A 17,922-nucleotide genomic window follows, 5' to 3' on the forward strand; every position below is an offset into this window, starting at 1 on the left:
GGAGTGTGGTGTCAGGAAAATAACCTCACACTCAACGTCAACAAAACAAAGGAGAGGATTGTGGACTTCAGGAAACAGCAGAGGGAGCACCCCCCTATCCACATCGACGGATCAGTAGTGGAGAAGGTGGAAAGTTTTAAGTTCCTCGGTGTACACATCACGGACAAACTGAATTGGTCCATCCACACAGACAGCGTTGTGAAGAAGGCGCAGCAGCGCCTCTTCAACCTCAGGAGGCTGAAGAAATTCGGCTTGTCACCAAAAGCACTCACAAACTTCTACAGATGCACAATCGAGAGCATCCTGTCGGGCTGTATCACCGCCTGGTATGGCAACTGCTCCGCCCACAACCGTAAGGCTCTCCAGAGGGTAGTGAGGCCTGCACAACGCATCACCGGGGGCAAACTACCTGCCTTCCAGGACACCTACACCACCCGATGTCACAGGAAGGCCATAAAGATCATCAAGGACAACAACCACCCAAGCCACTGCCTGTTCACCCCGCTATCATCCAGAAGGCGAGGTCAGTACAGATGCATCAAAGCAGGGACCGAGAGACTGAAAAACAGCTTCAATCTCAAGGCCATCAGACTGTTAACCTCTAACGCCTCACAAACCCGGATCCGGGAGCACCCCCATCAAAAAAGCTGACTAGCATAGCCTAGCCTAAAGCCACATGGATATCATATAATAAAATGTTAATGAAATCACAAGTCCAAGACACCAGATGAAAGATACACATCTTGTGAATCCAGCCATCATTTCTGATTTTTAAAATGTTTTACAGGGAAGACACAATATGTAAATCTATTAGCTAACCACGTTAGCAAAAGACACCACTTCTTTACTCCACCATTTTTTCACTCCATCAGTAGCTATCACAAATTCGACCAAATAAAGATATAAATTGCCACTAACCAAGAAACAACTTCATCAGATGACAGTCTGATAACATATTTATTGTATAGCATATGTTTTGTTCGAGAAATTTGCATATTTCAGGTATAAATCAGAGTTTACCATTGCAGCCACCATCACAACTCTCACCAAAGCGACTACAATAACTACAGAGACCATCGTGTATTAGCTAATTACTCATCATAAAACATTTCTTAAAAATACACAGCGTACAGCAAATGAAAGACACAGATCTTGTGAATCCAGCCAATATTTCAGATTTTCTAAGTGTTTTACAGCGAAAACACAATATAGCGTTATATTAACTTACCACAATAGCAAACATCACACCAGCATTGATTCATGGCAAAAATAGCGATAACGTATAAACCACCAAAATATATTAATTTTTTCACTAACCTTCTCAGAATTCTTCAGATGACAGTCCTATAACATCATATTACACAATGCATATAGAGTTTGTTCGAAAATGTGCATATTTAGCGGCACAAATCGTGCTTATACAATGAGAATAGTGTCCAAAACCTCAAGCAATCTGTCCGGCACCATCTTGGAAAGGCACCTATTCTTATCGAAAACTATTCATAAACTTGACTAAAAAAATACAGGTTGGACAGCAATTGAAAGACAAATTAGTTCCTAATGCAATCGCTGGGTTACGCTAAAATTAACGTTACTGCGCAATACAGCGTGCGATAAAGCCAGGCTACACTGCAAGTAATGGCGTCTTATGCATTTGACTTTTTTCAACAGAACAATGAATTATCAGCATAAATAGTTCTTACTTTTTGATGACCTCTCATCAGAATCTTAACCTGTTGGGGATGGGGGCGCTGTTTAGACTATTTATGCTAATTTGGCTAATTTTTTAAACGGCTTCCCACAAAATCCTTGATCGTACAATATGCATATTATTATTATTATTGGATAGAAAACAGTCTATAGTTTCTATAGGAGTTGAAATTTTGTCTCTAAGTGGAACAGAGCCCATTCTACAGCAATTTCCCTGACATGGAGTCAGATTTGAGAAATGTTGGCCACTCTTCTGAAGTCAGTTATAAGGGCACTGTCGTTGCTATGACTATACGGACACTTCTTACGTCTTCCCCTGGATGCCTTTACGTGATGACGATTCCAACGGGGTCGATTGCGCGTTCACAGGCCCTACAAATGAAAAAACCCTGAAGCTAGTCATTCTTTGGGAGCTGCGTCATGAGCCTAGAGGACACCGGCGCGCACCTGTTCCAAGCGTTAGTTTAGCCTGTTATATTTCTCCGGTCATCTTTTCACTCGTTATAGGAGTTAAAAACATCATAAGGTAGTTAATTTAAAGCGTTTTATAGCAATTTATATCCGTTTAGTGCGATTTTGGGACATTTATTTTTGCAACGATGTGAAAAGTTGGGCACGCTTTTCAGTTCATCCCGAACGCAGTTGACATTTCCACATGGCAAGAGGACAGCTTTCCACCAAAAGACGATTTCTCCCAAGAAAGGATCCTTTGCCCAAGATACTGATGGAAGAACAGCTCAAGGTAGGACATTTTTATTATGATAAATCGTGTTTCTGTCGAAACATTTTAGTGGCTTAGGACGCCATGTTTTTTGACGTAGCTTCGCTTGGCGCAAACTGTATTGAAAAGTAAGGATAAATTAAAAAATGTAATAACGCAATTGTATTAAGAATTAAATTGTCTATCAATCCCTGTCCACCCTATATTTTTTAGTCACGTTTATGAGTATTTATGTATAAGAGTAGATCACTGTCTAAGTGGCGCAAGGACTTTTTCTTTACCAGCTTGTCTACATTTCACATTGTCTAACCATGATTTTGGTGGCTAAATATAAACATTTCCGATCAAACTGTATATGCATGTTGTAATGTGATGTTACAGGAGTGTCATCGGAAGAATTCTGAGAAGGTTAGTGAAAAAATTAATATCTTTTGGCGATGTTGACTTTTATCGCTCACTTTGGCTAGAATCAATGCTGGGCTGCTAATTGCTATGTGCTAAGCTAATATAACGATTTATTGTGTTTTCGCTGTAAGACACTTAGAAAATCTGAAATATTGTCTGTATTCACAGGATCTGTGTCTTTCGATTCGTGTATGCTGTGTATTTTTACGAAATGTTTGATGATTAGTAGTTAGGTAAACACGTTGCTCATTGTAATTATTCTAGTCCATTTGTGATGGTGGGTGCAATTGTAAACTATGCCATCTACCTGAAATATGCACTTTTTTCTAACAAAACCTATCCCATACCATAAATATGTTATCAGACTGTCATCTAATGAGTTTTTTTGTTGGTTAGGGGCTATAAATATCTTAGTTTAGCCGAATTGGTGATGGCTACTGGTGTTGGTGGACAAATAAAAGATGGTGGATTATGCTAATGTGTTTTTAGGTAATAGATGTACATCTTTACATATTGTGTCTTCCCTGTAAAACATTTTAAAAATCGGAAATGTTGACTGGATTCACAAGATCTGTGTCTTTCATTAGCTGTATTGGACTTTAATGTGTGAAAGTTAAATATTTAAAAAAAATATCTTTTTTGAATTTCGCGGCACTGGTTTTTCAGTTGGGGGGGGGGGGTGTGCCGCTAGCGCCACGCTGATCCTAGACAGGTTTTAAGATAGGTGTCCTTTGTCCAAAAGAATCATTGCTGGGTTGGAGAAAGTCATCTTCCACGTTGCAATTAGCAGTAAACAATAGCATGCGAGAGAGAGATACCCAACTTCCCACAAAGCCAGAAAATGAAATACCCGAAAATCGCAATATACTGATATAACTCGGTTTAAAATAACAAGATTATGTCTTTTTTTTTTTTTTTTTCTTTTTTTTTTTTACCTTTATTTAACTAGGCAAGTCTATAAAGCCTATATCGAATAAAAACAGAGCCGGATATATCTAGGAGCTAAAACAGGAGCTTCTAAAACGACATGCCAAGATCCTCCCTGCGTCAGAGCGAAGAGTCAAAAGAGGGGACACCTTGATTCCAATCAATTTATAGACTTTCAGATCTGCCTAGAGACTCCATTTCAAGACCCTCTATTCGCTGACACCCAGGAGAAGGCGTATGCAGTGCATCTCAACCAATAGAAGACAGGCAGATTTATACACAGGTCTGAGAGCAGGTTGGAAAATTCTGCATTCTCACATACACAAAGGGAAATTGCTCTAAGTCCAGTTCTGTTTCACTCACAGACATAATTCAAACGGCTTTAGAAACTAGAGAGTGTTTTCTATCCAATAGTAATAATAATGTGCATATTTTCGAGCAAGAATTGAGTACGAGGCAGTTTAATTTGGGCACTATTTTTTCCAATGGTGAAACAGCGCCCCCATATTGACAAGAAGTTAACCTGATGAGGACAGAGGGCGATGTTTTCACTTTGGGGGGAAAACGTGCCCAATTTAAACGGCCTCGTACTCAATTCTTGCTCGTACAATATGCATATTATTATTACTATTGGATAGAAAACACTCTCTAGTTTCTAAAACCGTTTGAATTTTGTCTGTGAGTAAAACAGAACTCAATTGGCAGCACACTTTCTGACCAGGAAGTGGAAAGTCTGAAAATGATGCTCTGTTCAAGGGCCTGCCTATAAATGGGCATGATACGTATGAGTATACATGCACGTCATACACCTTCCCCTAGATGTGAAGAGGAAGTGAGAGAAGAAATTAATTATTTATCTTGGTCTGAGGTGGAATTAATCCTCTTGACACGACGAGACACCCATTTTTTGTTTTCAGGAAGGCGCGAAGTTGGACCTGGATTTGCCTTCTGAATATCTGTCGTTATAGGCGACTACTATCTCCGGCTTTGATTTGATTTGATACATGTGACAATATCATCGTAAAGTATGTTTTTTCAATATAGTTTTATTTGATTTTTGAAATTTATTCGGGACGTTAGGCGTGTTGCGTTGTGTGCCTTTGTTCAGAAAGGAGAGCTTCGCCCCACTTGGCTAGTGCGCTTGCTAATTCAAGAGGGAAAATGGACGTTCTAAATCCAAACAATGATTGTTCTTGACAAAGGACCCCTTGTCCAACATTCTGATGGAAGATCACCAAAAGTAGGACCCATTTTGTCATGCTATTTCATATATCTGTCGAATTGTGTACTAGTAGTTTTGCACCCAGGTTTTGGCCACTCTCTCGCTATAACATAAGCCTTATGTCGTAATGAAGATATTTTTAGAATTCTAACACTGCGATTGCATTAACCTGTCTAGGATCAGCGTGGCGCTAGCGGCACACCCCCCCCCCCCAACTGAAAAACCAGTGCCGCGAAATTCAAAAAAGATATTTTTTTTAAATATTTAACTTTCACACATTAAAGTCCAATACAGCTAATGAAAGACACAGATCTTGTGAATCCAGTCAACATTTCCGATTTTTAAAATGTTTTACAGGGAAGACACAATATGTAAAGATGTACATCTATTACCTAAAAACACATTAGCATAATCCACCATCTTTTATTTGTCCACCAACACCAGTAGCCATCACCAATTCGGCTAAACTAAGATATTTATAGCCCCTAACCAACAAAAAAACTCATTAGATGACAGTCTGATAACATATTTATGGTATGGGATAGGTTTTGTTAGAAAAAAGTGCATATTTCAGGTAGATGGCATAGTTTACAATTGCACCCACCATCACAAATGGACTAGAATAATTACAATGAGCAACGTGTTTACCTAACTACTAATCATCAAACATTTCGTAAAAATACACAGCATACACGAATCGAAAGACACAGATCCTGTGAATACAGACAATATTTCAGATTTTCTAAGTGTCTTACAGCGAAAACACAATAAATCGTTATATTAGCTTAGCACATAGCAATTAGCAGCCCAGCATTGATTCTAGCCAAAGTGAGCGATAAAAGTCAACATCGCCAAAAGATATTAATTTTTTCACTAACCTTCTCAGAATTCTTCCGATGACACTCCTGTAACATCACATTACAACATGCATATACAGTTTGATCGGAAATGTTTATATTTAGCCACCAAAATCATGGTTAGACAATGTGAAATGTAGACAAGCTGGTAAAGAAAAAGTCCTTGCGCCACTTAGACAGTGATCTACTCTTATACATAAATACTCATAAACGTGACTAAAAAATATAGGGTGGACAGGGATTGATAGACAATTTAATTCTTAATACAATTGCGTTATTACATTTTTTAATTTATCCTTACTTTTCAATACAGTTTGCGCCAAGCGAAGCTACGTCAAAAAACATGGCGTCCTAAGCCACTAAAATGTTTCGACAGAAACACGATTTATCATAATAAAAATGTCCTACCTTGAGCTGTTCTTCCATCAGTATCTTGGGCAAAGGATCCTTTCTTGGGAGAAATCGTCTTTTGGTGGAAAGCTGTCCTCTTGCCATGTGGAAATGTCAACTGCGTTCGGGATGAACTGAAAAGCGTGCCCAACTTTTCACATCGTTGCAAAAATAAATGTCCCAAAATCGCACTAAACGGATATAAATTGCTATAAAACGCTTTAAATTAACTACTTTATGATGTTTGTAACTCCTATAACGAGTGAAAAGATGACCGGAGAAATATAACAGGCTAAACTAACGCTTGGAACAGGAGAGGGTCGGTGTCTTCCACGCGCGTTACGCAGCAAGAAAAGACTTGCTAGCTAAAGGTTTTTTTCATTTGTAGTGCCTGTGAACGCGCAATCGACCCCATTGGAATCGTCATCACGTAAAGGCATCCAGGGGAAGACGTAAGAAGTGTCCGTATAGTCATAGCAACGACAGTGCCCTTTTAACTGACTTCAGAAAAGTGGCCAACATTTCTCAAATCTGACTCCATGTCAGGGAAATTGCTGTAGAATGGGCTCTGTTCCACTTAGAGACAAAATTTCAACTCCTATAGAAACTATAGACTGTTTTCTATCCAATAATAATAATAATATGCATATTGTACGATCAAGGATTTTGTGGGAAGCCGTTTAAAAAATTAGCCAAATTAGCATAAATAGTCTAAACAGCGCCCCCATCCCCAACAGGTTAAGAACTAGTGTATCTATCATTTCCTATACAACATGTACTTTTTTGTAATGTTTATGAATAGCTATTTGGTCAGAATAGGTGAGAGTCTAATCGAAATATCCACACATTCTGGGAAAAAGATGCTACGTTAGCATAATGGATAACCACTGATTTCAGCTCTAAATATGCACATTTTCGAACAAAAGATAAGTGTATGTATAACCTGATGTTATAGGACTGTCATCTGAGGAAGGTTTATGAAGGTTAGTGAAAATTAATATATTTTGCTGGTTTATTCACTAACGCTAACGTGCCTATTGCTATTGCTAACGTGCCTTGATAAATGAATGCGGTTGTGTGGTAGGCTATTGTAGTAAACTTAATATTATGCTATATTGTGTTTTCGCTGTAAAACACTTAAAATCTGAAATATTGGCTGGATTCACAAGATGCTTGTCTTTCATTTGCTGTACACGATGGATTTTTCAGAAATGTTTTATGATGAGTATTTAGGTATTCCACGTTGGTCTCTATAATTACTCAGGCTGCTTCGGTGCTATTTTTGACGGTAGCTGTGATGGTAGCTGCAATGTAAAACTGATTTATACCTCAAATATGCACATTTTTCGAACAAAACATAGATTTATTGTAAAACATGTTATAAGACTGTCATCTGATGAAGTTGTTTCTTGGTTAGTTTGGTTGGTTCTTGGTTAGTTAGGTTGGCTTTGTGCATGCTACCTGTGCTGTGAAAAATGTCTGCCCTTCTTTGTATTTGGTGGTGAGCTAACATAAATATACGTGCTATTTTCGCTGTAAAATATTTAAAAAATCGGACATGTTGGCTGGATTCACAAGATGTGTACCGTTCATTTGCTGTATTGGACTTGTTAATGTGTGAAAGTTAAATATTTCTAAAAAATATGTTTTGAATTTCACGCTCTGCCTTTTCAGTGGAATGTGGGAGGAGTTCCGCTGGCGGAACGCTGGAGCGGTAAAGGTAAAACAGCCACCACTAACATTTAGCGGCCGCTGCCAACATACTGACTCAACTCCAGCCACTTTAATAATGGGAATTGATGGAAATTATGTAAAAATGTACCACTAGCCACTTTAAACAATGCCACTTAATATAATGTTTACATACCCTACATTACTCATCTCATATGTATATGTATATACTGTACTCTATATCATCTACTGCATCTTGCCATCTCTATGTAATACATGTATCACTAGCCACTTTAAACTATGCCACTTTATGTTTACATACCCTACATTACTCATCTCATATGTATATACTGTACTCTATACCATCTACTGCATCTTGCCTATGCCGTTCTGTACCATCACTCATTCATATCTTTATGTACATATTCTTTATCCCTTTACACTTGTGTGTATAAGGTAGTAGTTGTGGAATTGTTAGGTTAGATTACTTGTTGGTTATTACTGCATTGTCGAAACTAGAAGCACAAGCATTTCGCTACACTCGCATTAACATCTGCTAACCATGTGTATGTGACAAATACAATTTGATTTGATGTGTTTCGCTGACTGCACCACCCACTCAACTGCTCTGAGTGAATCCATCTCTAAAACCAGGTCTAGGCTTTGTTATTCAGTCTATCATGCATTCTATTTTCGAAAGCTGTTGCTCTCCAATTCACACTAACTCTCACGCATGCCAGTCTGCCAGGCTATCATCATTGTGTTTGGAGATGGACCAACCTCTGGCCAACCCCTCTTCATAACCGTTTAGCCTTTACCAGATATCTCTAAAATACCCCATCACCACCACACCACTCTCTTTACCTAGACTTCTCCAGAACCCGACCGTTCCCTCTCAATAACAGAACCACAACAACATGAATGCAGCCTGTCACCTTCAAGGCCTGGCTGTCACCTTTTAGATGCTTGGAAAATATGTGCTGGTGGATTTCTTTAGAAAAGTGTTTTCTTGGTGTTTGTTTTACCTCAATTTGATCAGTCAATAGAGGGGTCTGTCAAGAGTCTAGTGGTGGTGGATGGATGTGGGCAGATAACAGCAATCATCTGGAATGGTTTGTTTAAATGGTTTTGTTTTGGTGATGTTCCTTCAGTTACATTTTCTGTGACAACTGGCTTTGTAAAATGGGTTATATAAAATGTGTTTTACCATAAAATACCCTAGTATAAAATGTGGTTGCCTTAACAATGTGTTTGATAAGAACCAAAATGGTGAGAACTCTTATTGTTGGAAAGATAAAGTAAAAGGAGGCATTAACTATGAATTGAGAATTTTCTGGGTCCGCTGCTTTAGCAGTAGCTAATTGGGATCCCAAAAAATACTAAATACTTGTGATGCAATTGTCTGTGACGTGTTTTTGTCACTGATTTTAGTATTCCTTCTATTGCCTTTGAAGAATTAAATGTATCCTTTATTTATTTCACTCAATGTGGCTGTTGTTTTTATGTCACATTGCACAGCTCACAACCGCAGGGCTCTCCAGAGGGTGGTGCGGTCTGCCCAACGCATCACCGGGGGCAAACTACCTGCCCTCCAGGACACCTAAAACACCCGATGTCACAGTAAGTCCAAAAAGATCATCCAGGACATCAACCAAACCGATCCACGGCCTGTTCACCCCACTATCACATAGACTTGGAATCACTGGCCACTTTAATAATGGACCACTAGTCACTTTAATAATGTTTAAATAATCTTTACATACTGCTTTGCTCATCTCATATGTGTATACTGTATTCTATTCTACTGTATATCAGTCAATGCCACTCCAACATTGCTCAATCTAATATTTATGTATTTCTTAATTCCATTATTTTACTTTTAGATTAGCGTGTATTGTTATTAACTGTTAAATACTACTGCACTGTTGGCGCTAGGAACACAATCATTTTGCTACACCCGCAATAACATCTGCTAAATATGTGTATGTGACCAATAAAATTTGATTTGACATTGAGAGATGCTGTCATGGTTTTCTATTGATTTTTGTTTCGTCTCCGCCTCACTGTAACTGTTATAAAGAAAATGCTGCTGAGACGCACTGGAATATTCCCACGCTGCCGCTGTTGCATATGAAATATAAGTCATAATGGCAATCCATGAAAGAACATTTTACACTGCTCAAAAAAATAAAGGGAACACTTAAACAACACAATGTAACTCCAAGTCAATCACACTTCTGTGAAATCAAACTGTCCACTTAGGAAGCAACACTGATCGACAATAAATTTCACATGCTGTTGTGCAAATGGAATAGACAAAAGGTGGAAATTATAGGCAATTAGCAAGACACCCCCCAAAACAGGAGTGATTCTGCAGGTGGTGACCACAGACCACTTCTCAGTTCCTATGCTTCCTGGCTGATGTTTTGGTCACATTTGAATGCTGGCGGTGCTCTCACTCTAGTGGTAGCATGAGACGGAGTCTACAACCCACACAAGTGGCTCAGGTAGTGCAGTTAATCCAGGATGGCACATCAATGCGAACTGTGGCAAAAAGGTTTGCTGTGTCTGTCAGCGTAGGGTCCAGAGCATGCAGGCGCTACCAGGAGACAGGCCAGTACATCAGGAGACGTGGAGGAGGCCGTAGGAGGGCAACAACCCAGCAGCAGGACCGCTACCTCCGCCTTAGTGCAAGGAGGTGCACTGCCAGAGCCCTGCAAAATGACCTCCAGCAGGCCACAAATGTGCATGTGTCAGCATATGGTCTCACAAGGGGTCTGAGGATCTCATCTCGGTACCTAATGGCAGTCAGGCTACCTCTGGCGAGCACATGGAGGGCTGTGCGGCCCCACAAAGAAATTCCACCCCACACCATGACTGACCCATCGCCAAACCGGTCATGCTGGAGGATGTTGCAGGCAGCAGAACGTTCTCCACGGCGTCTCCAGACTCTGTCACGTCTGTCACATGTGCTCATGTGCTCAGTGTGAACCTGCTTTCATCTGTGAAGAGCACAGGGTGCCAGTGGCGAATTTGCTAATCCCGGTGTTCTCTGGCAAATGCCAAACGTCTGCACGGTGTTGGGCTGTAAGCACAACCCCCACCTGTGGACGTCGGGCCCTCATACCACCCTCATGGAGTCTGTTTCTGACCGTTTGAGCAGACACATGCACATTTGTGGCCTGCTGGAGGTCATTTTGCAGGGCGCTGGCAGTGCACGTCCTTGCACAAAGTCGGAGGTAGCGGTCCTGCTGCTGGGTTGTTGCCCTCCTACGGCCTCCTCCACGTCTCTTGATGTACTGGCCTGTCTCCTGGTAGCGCCTGCATGCTCTGGACACTACGCTGACAGACACAGCAAACCTTTTTGCCCCAGTTCGCATTGATGTGCCATCCTGGATTAACTGCACTACCTGAGCCACTTGTGTGGGTTGTAGACTCCATCTCATGCTACCACTAGAGTGAGAGCACGGCCAACATTCAAAAGTGACCAAAACATCAGCCAGGAAGCATAGGAACTGAGAAGTGGTCTGTGGTCACCACCTGCAGAATCACTCCTGTTTTGGGGGGTGTCTTGCTAATTGCCTATAATTTCCACCTTTTGTCTATTCCATTTGCACAACAGGATGTGAAATTTATTGTCAATCAGTGTTGCTTCCTAAGTGGACAGTTTGATTTCACAGAAGTGTGATTGACTTGGAGTTACATTGTGTTGTTTAAGTGTTCCCTTTATTTTTTTGAGCAGTGTACATACTATTCTAATGGAAACACTCCATCATAAAGGATTAATGAGGGTGAGGCTTCAGAACAGAATTCTGTTGTTGATTATATCTGCACGTTTATTGACAACGACAGGGTCGATTCAGTATCAAGTTTCTTGGTTTGACTTCTTTACAAAAAGTTACTTAAAATGACTCAAACAGGCATTCTTACTCCAAAAAAGAAGAACATCAACAAGCCTTAAGCAATGTGATGTCCTTTTGCATCCAGTATAGTCTGAATCATGGAGTACTTTACTTTACAGTCAGTTATAGATTGTTCCTGGTTCTGTCTAGATGCCAGCTGGAGAGCCCCTGATGGGGGATTTGCTGTCAACTGATGTCTGGTCAGATTCTACCTTTTGTTTCCCCGGTGAAGAATACTTTCATTAGGATAATTTAGAACACTGGCCTTTAATCCTTAAGAGTCTATTGACGCACATGTGTCAATCTAAATAACACATTTTAAAACATCCCTATTAAATTCCATCAGTTTAAGCTAGAGATTTTTAGTTTTTTTTTGGGCTGCGTCTCAATCCACTACATCTGCCTATAGCAGCTTTCGGCATCTGCGGTGGAAGGTGTCCGAGCTACAGCCGTGCTTATCAGACCATGAGACATCCTACTAGTAAAAAAAAATGTATGCTCTCAACCGATCGCTGCCCACACCCGCCCACCCAACTAGCATGACTACTCTGGACGGTTCTGACTTAGAATACGTGGACAACTTTAAATACCTAGGTGTCTGGCTAGACTGTAAACTCCTTTCAGACTCACATTAAGCATCTCCAATCTAAAGTTAAATCTAGAATTGGCTTCCTATTTCACAACAAAGCCTCCTTCACTCATGCTGCCAAACATAGGGTTTAAAATAAATGACTGGTGGTATTGAGGTAGTTTCGTGCACCCTGAAAAGGGGGTTAAATACAGCAGACACTTCAAAACCTTATTCCTTATCATTTATTTTTGGTGTGATAATTTTTGAATGTGTTATCCAATGCATTTATATGGGCTATAATAGTGAAGGCTAAATTTAATATTCTTAGACTTTTAGAGGTGCAGGCAGGACAGTCTGTGTTTGTGGTCAGAGTGTTAAGTTGTAGCTAGATAGAGAGCTGTGTTTCTGCTGCTCTGACTGACCTTACACACCTTAAAGAGATAGCAACTTCCAGGCCTTGTCAGAGAGGCAAGTTAAAATGTATTTAGCCAATCTGCTATATGCCCTCTGCATGGTTCCACCACACCGCACTCATTCACATCTCAGTTACGCCTGCTTTAGATTAAGAGATATCAAACCAAGAACAAAACAAATGCAATATACTATAGTAAGGTACAGAACTGTGTGTTTGTGCATGTGATCTTTCAGCCCCTCTTCTATGATCGCTACCTTTGTAGTTAGATAATTATCATGCTGCACAACCAGATGGGTCTCAGACACAGCTTGACTGAGGTGAAATATTGTGTAAGGGTCAAGTGTAATGGATACCTGTACTTCTTATATCCCTCAGATGGTGTGGTAGGATAGCATGATGAAACAGTCAATAATCTAGTTACAGTTGATATTAAAACATCTAACAAAACAGCCATAGCCCATTCCTGTCTGGGTTGGTGCCCCCCCCTTGGTTTGTGCTGTGGTGGAGATCTTTGTGGGCTATACTCGGCCTTGTCTCAGGATGGTAAGTTGGTGGTTGAAGGTATCCCTCTAGTGGTGTGGGGGCTGTGCTTTGGCAAAGTGGGTGGGGTTATATCCTTCCTGTTTGGCCCTGTCCGTGGGTATCATCGGATGGGGCCACAGTGTCTCCTGACCCCTCCTGTCTCAGCCTCCAGTATTTATTCTGCAGTAGTTTATGTGTCGGGGGGCTAGGGTCAGTTGCTTATATCTGGAGTACTTCTCCTGTCTTATCCGGTGTCCTGTGTGAATTTAAGTATGCTCTCTCTAATTCTCTCCTTCTCTCTTTCTTTCTCTCTCTCGGAGGACCTGAGCCCTAGGACCATGCGTCAGGACTACCTGGCCTGATGACACCTTGCTGTCCCCAGTCCACCTGGCCGTGCTTCTGCTTCAATTTCAAGTGTTCTGCCTGTGGCTATGGAACCCTGACCTGTCCACCGGACGTGCTACCTGTCCCAGACCTGCTGTTTTCAACTCTCTAGAGACCGCAGGAGCGGTAAAGATACTCTTAATGATCGGCTATGAAGAGCCAACTGACATTTACTCCTGATTATTATTTGACCATGCTGGTCATTTATGAACATTTGAACATCTTGGCCATGTTCTGTTATAATCTCCACCCGGCACAGCCAGAAGAGGACTGGCCACCCCTCATAGCCTGGTTCCTCTCTAAGTTTCTTCCTAGGTTTTGGCCTTTCTAGGGAGTTTTTCCTAGCCGCCGTGCTTCTACACCTGCATTGCTTGCTGTTTGGGGTTTTAGGCTGGGTTTCTGTACAGCACTTTGAGATATTAGCTGATGTACGAAGGGCTATATAAAATAAACTTGATTTGATTTGATCAGAAAGATATAAGCTAGACACTGCTCCATGTGGTAGGTAACAAATTATACATGTTGTGTGTTAAGCAGTGTATTGCTACACTATACACACAGATACCTAACACCCCCCCCCCCCCCCCCCCCCTCACCCCTCCAACAAAAAGATTGGCCTAATTCCAGATCATGGTTTTCTCCCTGGAACACTCTGCTACCAGTGGGAATTCAGTGTTTCCACACATCCCATCCACCTCCTGGTAAAGGAAAGTGATCAGACATCTGAAAAAACCTAGTGTTATCAAATCTGAAACAGAAGAAAAGGTGCAGCTCTATTTAAAGTGGAAGTTTGAAATAGAAAAAAGAAAGACAAAATCAAAGCATGATAGGCAGAAAAGAGTCCTGATGTTGGATATACACATCTCTTATCTCACACCTCAAATTTTGTTGTGTTATTTTCAGGAGTGTATGTGTGTGTGTGTGTGTGTGTGTGTGTGTGTGTGTGTGTGTGTGTGTGTGTGTGTGTGTGTGTGTGTGTGTGTGTGTGTGTGTGTTTCCTTTGAGAACAGGTGTGTGTATGTCTGTAGTGGGATATTGTAGGACCAGGACAAGGCAATGCCATAACAGATCAATATTGTGTGGAGAGGCTGCCCTGTCTAATTCCCTCACACACACACAAAAACATTAAGGTAGTTGATGTCAGATGGCACTTCAAAAACATTTGATAAAAAAGTAGCCTTACCCCTCATCTTTTCATCTGATTTAAGAATGATGATGAGGATGATAATATGTGAGCTCTGGTCATTTTCTGTGCATCAGAATATATGTTTGCCTGTCGATCTGTGAGGAAGAGAGAGAGTGTGTATGTGTATCAATGTCTCCTTCAAAGCAAAAGTCTGCTTCAGCTAAATATATTTTTGCTGCATGCTATCTTGAAAGCAATAAAAAGTATGTGAACCCTTTGGAATTACCTGAATTTCTGCATTAATTGGTCGGCAAATTAGATCTGATCTTCATCTAAATCACAACAATAGACAATAAACTAATAACGGACAAATTATTGTATTTTTCTTGTCTATATTGAATACATAATTTAAACATTCACAGTGTAGGTTGGAAAACGTATGTGAATCCCTAGGCTAATGACTTTTTGAAGTCAGGATTCAGCTAACCTGGAGTTCAATCAATGAGACGAGATTGGAGATGTTAGAGCTGCCTTGTACTATAAAAAACAATCACAAAATGTGAGTGTGCTATTCACAAGAAGTACTGCCTGATATGAACCATGCATCGAACAAAAGAGATATCAGAAGACCTAAGATTAAGAAATGTTGACTTGCATAAAGCTGGAAAGGGTTACAAAAGTATCTCTAAAAGCCTTGATGTTCATCAGTCCACGGTTAGACAAATTGTCTATAAATGGAGAAAGTTCAGCATTGTTGCTACTCTACCTAGGAGTGGCCATCCTGCAAAGATGACTGCAAGAGCACAGTGCAGAATGCTCAATGAGGCTAAGAAGAATCCTAGAGTGCCAGCTAAAGACTTACAGAAATCTCTGGAACATGCTAACATCTCTGTTGACGAGTCTACTATACGTAAAACACTAAACAAGAATGGTGTTCATGGGAGGACACCAAAGAAGAAGCCACTGCTGTCCAAAAAAACATTGCTGCACGTCTGAAGTTCGCAAAAGAGCACCTGGATGTTCCACAGCACTTCTGGCAAAATATCCTGTGGACAGATGAAACTACAGTTGAGTTGTTTGGAAGGAATAAACAACGCTATGTGTGGAGACAAAAAGGTACAGCACAACAACATCAAAACCTCATCCCAACTGTAAAGTATGGTGGATGGAGCATCATGGTTTGGGGCGGCTTTGCTGCCTCAGGGCCTGGACAGCTTGTTATCATTGACAGAAAAATTAATTCCCATGTTGCAGGAGAATGTAAGAATATCTGTTCGCCAATTGAAGCTCAACAGAAGTTGGGCGATGCAACAGGACAAAGGCCCAAAACACAGAAGTAAATCAACAACAAAATGGCTCCAACAGAAGAAAATACACCTTCTAGAGTGGCCCAGTCAGAGTCCTGACCTCAACCAGATTGAGATACTGTGGCATGACCTCAAGAGAGCAATTCACACCAGACATCCCAAGAATATTGCTGAACTGAAGCATTTTGTAAAGAGCAATGGTCCAAAATTCCTCCTGACCATTGTGAAGGTCTGGTTCGCAACTACAGAAAACATTTGGTTGAGGTTATTGCTGCCAAAGGAGGATCAACCAGTTATTGAATTCAAGGGTTCACATACTTTTCCCACCCGGCACTGAGAATGTTTACACAGTGATTTCAATAAAGACGAAAACGTATTGTGTTTTATTAGCTAAAGCAGACAGTGTTTGTCTATTGTTGTGACCTAGATGAAGATCAGATCAAATGTTATGACCAATTTATGCAGAAATCCAGGTATTTCCAAACGGTTCACATACTTTTTCTTGCCACTGTACATCCTGTACACCTCTCCATTCTCTCCCCTCCCTCTGTCCTTATCTTTGACCAGCTCCCGAACCCTTCCTCAACCTCCCCTCATCCCCCTCTACAATCACTGGCTGTTCAGTACTTTTTCCCTCTGTGAGATGCTTTTGCTTTGAGAGAGAATCCTAAACAGAGTTACCTGGGATTCCGATAGTTCAGGAACAGTGTTCCAAGGTTTCTATCCTCCAGGTTTCAATGGCCAGTAGATATCCCACCGCTCGCTTTGTTGCTCAGCAGTTTTCTCTTGAATAAATTTGACATTCTTCTCATTCAACTACCGAACAAGCTGTTTGTGTAAATATTTAAACAGTTGCGGGGCACTGGCCTGAATTTAGATGGGTAGACAAAAACATTCAACTCGACTTTCAGTGTTCCTGTTTAATTATTTCACCTATCACATCCGGTTTTCTTAAGTGTGTATAACATTGACATCATAATTGTTATTTTAATCATTAACGTCATTGTCATCGCATTGTTATCCACATAATCTTCATCATCACCATAATTTTGTACAGGACCAGTAGGCTCATTGACTGTCCCTTTTAACGGGTTAATGGAGAATGAGTTGATTTCCAATCTGCTACACTCACTTTTGAGGCTACACTCAAAATGGCGCCGGAAGAAATGGCAGCAGTTTTACGGGTGCCCAACCAATTGTGCTATTATGTGTTTTTTTTTCACGTTATTTGTAACTTATTTTGTACATAATGTTTCCGCAACCGTATCTTACGGCAAAAAAAGAGCTTCTGGATATCAGGACAGCCATCACTCACCTCGGATTAGACAAATATTTTTTCTACAACAAAGACGATGCATAAGACATTCTCCAAACACCCCACAGGACCGACATCCCCGTTATTTGCAAGAATAAGTGACGCAGATACAGAGGACAAAGAGCCGGATGCCTGGTCAGGACCCGGAGAAGGTGACTGAGAAAGCTGCCGTTACCGTCAAAACTACTCCTCAACGTGCAATCTTTGGACAATAAATTAGACGAGGTACAATCACGAATATCCTACCAACTGGACATAAAAAACTGTAACATCCTATGTTTCACGGAATCGTGGCTGAATGACGACATGGATAGTCAGCTAGTGGGATATACGCTGCACCGGCAAGATAGAACAGCACACTCCGGTAAGACGAAGGGGGGCGGTCTGTGCATATGTGTAAACAACAGCTGGTGCACAAAATCTAAGGAAGTCTCTAGATTTTGCTCACCTGAAGTAGATAAATTGTGATATTGTGAT

Source organism: Salvelinus fontinalis, chromosome 21, assembly GCF_029448725.1.
Source record: "Salvelinus fontinalis isolate EN_2023a chromosome 21, ASM2944872v1, whole genome shotgun sequence".
Classification (NCBI taxonomy): domain Eukaryota; kingdom Metazoa; phylum Chordata; class Actinopteri; order Salmoniformes; family Salmonidae; genus Salvelinus; species Salvelinus fontinalis.